Here is a 6791-nt window from a genome sequence, read left to right as displayed (position 1 = left end):
CTTCTTGAACCCTAAATGTCTCTGATTTTGTTTAATACTTCTCTTTCTTGGGGTGATTGGATTCACTCTTCCTCTGTGGTCTGAAATGCCCACTACTAGGTCTCATCAAACCTGCTGCTTTTTGCTGAAACAGGGCTGACTGCCTTGGCTTCTGTGTGCCCAAACAAACACCTGCAACAATTTAGATGCCCTTGCTCTGCAGGGATTTGTTACTGTCCCTCTGCTAGAGGTTGCCTTCCTGCAACAGAATTGGTGTAGGGGAATGCAGCCGCTCCACAGTCCAGCACCTTAGAACAATTCCCTTTTAGTTCACACTAATGCACACCCATGTGTTTCACACAGGGGTGTATGCGGTGTTTTGTGAACTCTGGTGTTGTTCTGACAAAGGGTTGGAACAGCAAGGTCCACCTTAAAGCACCTCGAGTCCCTGCCACATCAGATGCTGCCCATGTGCTGTGCAGTTGTAGAGAAAGAGAATCACTATCATGATAAGTCACTTGGGAGGTGCTGTGCTGCTTCAGATACTTGCAAGGTTATTTAGCACTTTGGGTACCCAAAGAATGCAAAGCATAGCTTTTGGATTGGAGACAAATTATAGTCCTTTCTGCACAATACTCAAAGAATGCTTCCAGAAACAAGCACTGAAATATGACACTGACAAAATTCTGCCTGCCCAGAAGCTTGTTGATTTAACAGTAACCTCAGTCACCATCCAGTGTGCCTTGTGTGGTCCCTTGGCTTCTCTTACCTGGCAGGATTTGAGATTCACAAGAATTCCTCCAGTTTTGGACCTTGTGAAAGCAGGATTCTGGCTGATTCAATACTTCAGTCATTCATAAAAAGTGGACCTGGCAGGGAGATTCAAAGTATGGTGACAAATGCATGTATTTGTGATTAAAACAGTCTCCATATTCTGGAAGTCCTCTAACTAGCAGGCTAGGATGGGTGAGTTTTGTAATTCCCCTCCTACAGCTGTGCATTAGCCCTCCAACAGCAGTCTGCTAACAGGGTGCAATAGTAAAACTGAAAGCATAGCAGCTGAATGAAGGTAAGGTTGGGCAGCATTATTTTTCAAGCCTGGAACCTTTGACAAGAGAGAGAATTTCATAATTCAACTCGGCTTTTCAAGGCAAAGGCTTCTTACCTATGGGCTGTGTGTGGTCTACCAGGGTAATTAATCTGGCCAGGTTCCCAGGATAACTTGGAAGAGGCCTGTAGGCAAAAGAAGTGGCTCTTTTAGCTGGGGTAGCCTGCTCCTAACTACCTCTGTTCTGCTGTCCTTCCCCCTTATCACGTTATTGTGTGTGAGCAGTGTATTTGTTCGTGATGGGGCCCTGCATGTCATGTGTGCCATGTAATGGCTGTGCAAAACTGGATTGGGTTGGCTGGGAGCCTTTTGATCTTCTGACCACTTGCAAGCAATGGGGCTTAAACAGGATGTGCATCAGTTCTCCAAAATCATACGTGTATGTTGCCTACCAATGAGGAGCAGGAAACTTATTCAGATGAGTGTAATTACCTGTAAGGGATGCGTGTTTTCTCTAATAGCAACATATCTGCTCCTCAGACATGCAGAAACACCTTCCAGGTGTAGGCAGAATCTAAGCCTAACCCGGTGCTGTCTTCCCACGGTAACTCTGTTGGTATTTCCCTAGGTGTGCCAGTTCTCAAAGAATAGTTTTATTTTATTTATCCCCTTAATTTTCTAGACTTTGTAGATAATGAAGGCTGTTTCCTGGGAAAGGTGTTAAGCTACTCTGCTTTCAGAAGCTAGAATGGTGAGCTGGCATAGAAGCAGTGTAGGTGATGTATTCCTGTTGCAGCAGTGGGAGTCCAAGGAAAGTGTCTTCTCTCTTTTTCTCTCTACTTCTTGTTGTAATCAAGTATTCAGTGCAGTTTCTTCACATGCTCAGATGAGAGTGCAGGTTCTTTGATAACGCTGAGACTTCACGCTTCCCTAGGTGTAGGTGTTCTGCCTTCTGCAAATTCATAGGAATCACAACAAACCCCTAAGCTGGACAAAACAAGCTCAAGCAAAGGAATTGTGCCTCCTCTATCAATAGTGAGGGAATCATCCAGCCAAGGAAAAGGTCACACTTAATCAGAGATGTGGTCTTAAATGACCTGTTCCTGTCATGAAGTTCTGCAAACTCTCTTTCTAAATTGCCTGAACTGGAGGCTAAAAGCTATGTACCTTGAAGATTGGGTCAGAAATCAGTAATGTTGGTTGGCTTAACCCGTGCAATTCCACCCTGCTCCTGCACCCCATACCTGGATGAAATGATGCCTGCTCCCTGTTTCAGCCCCTACCAGAGTCATAGGGAACAGTTTGCAGCCAGCACTTGCTCTGTTCTCTCTAGAGACTGTGACCCTAAAGCTGCCAGGTTCCTCTGGGCAGATTCTGAGTGGTGCAGACCCTTTGTATGTGGATCCTAAACAAAGACTCCCCTGGTCTGTGTAGCAAAAGCTCCCCCACTTCCTCTGGGTACTCTGTCACCAGCTTGTCAGCTGCTTGTTACGGACTGTTCAGCTCATGCGGCTCTAGTTCATCACTTACTCAGAATTAAAGTGGTTATAATTTGATCAAGTTCCCTTCGTAAGTATGTTAATGCTTTACTTTTGATTGAGAGTGCTTGCAGAGTGGCTCTGTTTAATGATTTGATTTTGAAAGGTAATTCAGGTTAATATTCTTCAGCATGTGTTGTTCCATCCTTCCTGTCCTGTGTACTTGCTCAGGATTTTAAATCTTGCAGTATGGGAAAAGCCTGAAACCATGAACTGTAGCTTGGGATAGCAAAAGCAAAAAAAGGCTTAAGAGAGTAGTGAGAAAATGGTTTTGCTAACCCCGTATTCACCTCCCAATATTGGATGAATTGCACGTCTGTAGACCCATCTGGCACTGCAGGGGAGTAATATCCTTTATGACAAAGACATTTTACTTAAGCTTTTCTTCCAGCTCTGGTCCAGAAGGGGGAAATTGATTTAGCCTATGATGTTAGAAACCAAAATCAAGAAGTGTTGAGACAGAGGGCAAGCTGCACTGTGACACCTTCTGTGCATTCAGACTAGAAACTGGATCCTTTCCCTATTGCAGTGATCTCCCCTTCTCATCTGTTGCTCCCTTCTTATTCAGACACACGCGAAGTCACATGTACTGTGCTGACAGCACTGCAACTGTTCTCCTGGAATCAAAGGACTCCTCATATGAGCTCATCTGCTCTTGCTGTAAATGCCAGCCTGCAGAGGACAAAGCCTTGGACTTTTTTCATCCCAAAAGGAAGCCTTTAGAAGAAAAATATTTTTGTTGGGAGTGTTTGGGAACAATATCCCAAGGGAAAATATTTTTTTCTTCTGTTGATGCCAGTCTGACTTACTTTTGCAGCTGGGAGTAGAGTCTATAAAGCTGCTATTTCTGAATGAAAGGACAAGGACTTTTGTGAAGTTTATTTTAGTCCCTTTGGCTCACATGGGGAAGTGGGACACAGTAAATAGATTGTGTGTGTCTGATGTGGAAAGTGATAACAACTGTTTCATAAAGTACCAAAGGCTGTAGTCCATTCCGAAGCAGAAGATTAGGGTTTTAAAAATACTAGGTTTTTGAGGTTCTATTCAATGGTAATTTCTTTGAGAGACACCCTAGTGTTACTGCATTTGTGAATACTGTGTAGCTCCCTGGCCAACAACTTTTCTTTTCCTTTGATGCAGTGGTTGGAAGCTCCCTGGGTGGCAGGAGGGCTGCACAGCCAACAGTCATGTTGGGACTGAACTTTTAGATGAAGGGTCTTGGTTTAATTTCATTTTGCTCATTTGGGTTTATGTAGCTCAAGTAATCTCTTCAGTAACAAACAGCCTCAGTGTTCATGAGAGTAGTGCACCAGCACTTCTTTCTGGGGAGCTGCAAGCCTGCCAATGCTAGTCCAAACTCTGACAGATGCATGTTTTCTGGGAGTAAGTACTTTGCATGAACCAGAATATCTTGCCAAATTAGGTTGATTAGAGACATTCGTTTTGAAAAAAAAGAGAATTTCTGGTGAGGTCATTCCCATTTCACTGCTTGGGAATAGATAGAAAGTTACTTTTTTTTTTCCTTCAATTTTTTATTTTTTTCTTCTTCTAAATTGAAAGCAGCTTTTCATTTTAAAGCTGTTTTTGTGCATGTACAGCATATAACCAAAGTGAAAACCAGACTTTTAGATTGAGTAGTAATAATTTTACGGGAAGTTGTTTCATAAATTTCCATTCAGACTTGGCAGAAAGCTGAAGAGTTGAAAGCTCAGAAGCTTTCATGAAATCAAACCTCTGTACTTCACACACCTTTCCTGCCTGTCCCTGCAGTGTTTCCACCTGGATAACTGCAGTACACTGCAGTGAGGATACATGTGCAGAGCAGCAAAGGCTTCAGCCTGGTATGACATGTCTGTTCCTCTCCATATGGGCACCTGTATTTTCATTGGCGTGATGCTGAAATTTGGCAGTGATGATTAGCTGACAATATAATTCTGTTGCTTGCTGATGCCTGTCAAATTTTGTGGCTGTCATGCTCAGAATATAAAGTATTTAGTGATTACTTTAAACAACTGTATGAAATGAAGTTTGAGAAATCCCTAACTATTATGATACAGGCTCATTCAAATCATCTGTCAGAGCAGTACTACAAATGTAGCACAGGAGAACTCACCTAAAAGAGGAACTGAAGTTGATGTTCCGTACTATTAAAATCTGAAATTTTATCTCTTAAAGCTTGGACTAAGCTTGTGAAAGTTGCTTCACATGGTATGCAAGTGGAACTCATTCCATGACTCTTATGGGAACTGCATTGATGGGCAACTCTTAATACTTGTATTTCTCTTTTTCTTTCTTTTTTTTTTTTTTTAATCTGAAGAAGGAATCTCATGGGGTTTTTCTTTGTTGTTGTAGCTTCTCCCAAAACTGTGGGGGAACAAAACACACACAAAAGCAGATGTGATCCTTCATGCCTGCCGTCACAAATACTCCCTTGAAAAATCATAATGGGAAGGATGAAGATTGGTGCATTTGTTAGGAGAATCAGCTTGCTAGCAGGAAAACATGATGTGGAACCTCCTCTTTGCAAAGGCTGGTAGTTCACATGCAATTGCACCTTTATACTCTCTGAGGAATTCAAAGAAAGACTCTTGAAAGGCCAAGATGCCAATTATGAAGCTACCAGGCTGGAAAGCTGCCATTTATTAGATTAATATGAGCCTGGTCAATTTTCCAAAACATACATTATAAAAAGAACAGTGCTTAGTGGTTTATGTTTTCAACCATTCATTGTCATCTTTCGAGACTCAAAAGACGTACTGAAGCAGAATTTGTAAGTAATTTAATTCAGGATTTTTTTAGTAATTGTAGAGATGATTAAGGCTTTGGTTCTCAAACATTTTTAACTTTCTTCCTTTCTCCTTGCCCACTCTGTTTTCCTTATTTGGGTCTTGTAAACACAGTGGGAGGTGCCCAATCCATCCACTGTTGCAGAAGCCCTAGGAGATGGTGGCAGGACACAGGTTGCTGTGGTCAATAGGACTGGCCAGGAGAGAAGGTGCCCTGCAGCACAAGGCTGTTACACACCTCTGATTCCCTGTTTCTGGGTGGTCTTGCGTGAGCCTCTCAATCGCTTCCTTCATTTTCCAGTTTTTCTTTAACCTAGGAGTAAGGAGCAGGGCCAGCTGGTGGGACAGGCAGCCATTCCGTCACACGAGGTCAGTAGGAGCTGTGAGTGCCCCCAGGCCAGGAGGTACACGGGTGGCCAAAGCAGTAGAGGGGCTTGGGATGGTGCCTTCCCCTCTCGATGTTCCCTGTATTTCGTGCTGCCTTTTGCATTTGTGGCTGCTTCCTCTCTCGGTTTGGCTCTGCTGCCTCCTTCCAGATGCAGCCCAGGCCTGCTGCTGCTGTTGTTCCAGCGTGGTGAGTTGTGCCCCTGAACTGTGCCGTGCCCCTGAACTGTGCCGTGCCCCATCCCTGCGAGTTCAGGAGTGCCCGGCTGGGAGCAGCGCTGGGCCCTGGGCTGACCTCCTGCTGCACCTTCCATCGCAGAGCGCAGGGAGATGGGAAATACCCCAACAGTGTCAAATGATGTCTGGTGCAAAACAGGCTTTGCTTTAACAATTGCCCTTATTTTGGCACTAATGGATTAGGGAAAAAACTGTTATGGTGTTGGAATAGGAAGTTAAAGACGTGAAAAGTGGAAAATGATGCTTCAGGTGACACTGACAAAGGGCATTCAGAGCCTTAACACAACTTTTAGGCTGGTTGGTGAGTTGCTTCATTCCTTGTATTCTTTTTGGCTTATAGAAGTGCTACAGAGATTAAACTGTATCACACTTTTTTCCCTCACACTGTTCACCATTTAATATAAACACTTTACAGATGAACCAGGAGCGTTGCTTTGCCTAAGAAAGTTGGCAACATGAGAAGTTTTTATGAAATTTTCCTTACATGTTTAGAATAGCAACAAGCAGTAGAGTTTCACCCTGTTTTAATGGTTTGGATGTGGCTGCCTGGAAATTCAAACCCCTGGGAAAATCTCACACTGCTAAATGTGTTTTCATTGTGTGTCAGACCCTTTTTCTCTCCAACCCTCTCCCCCAATCTATAAGGTTTTTCATTGAATGCAAAGTAATTTTTGAGATGTTCAGTATTTTCATTTTACAAATGAAAAATCGTAAATATAATCTTAACAGTTTGGTACAACTGAAAATCAAATCACTGGAAAAAATAACATAAAAATTTATTGCTTCACTACTCGTCAAGGGAGTTAAGTCATTGAACTA

Source organism: Corvus cornix, chromosome 10 (assembly GCF_000738735.6).
Source record: "Corvus cornix cornix isolate S_Up_H32 chromosome 10, ASM73873v5, whole genome shotgun sequence".
Classification (NCBI taxonomy): Eukaryota; Metazoa; Chordata; class Aves; order Passeriformes; family Corvidae; genus Corvus; species Corvus cornix.
The sequence above is the reverse complement of the archived record's forward strand: the minus strand, read 5'-3'. Positions refer to the sequence as shown.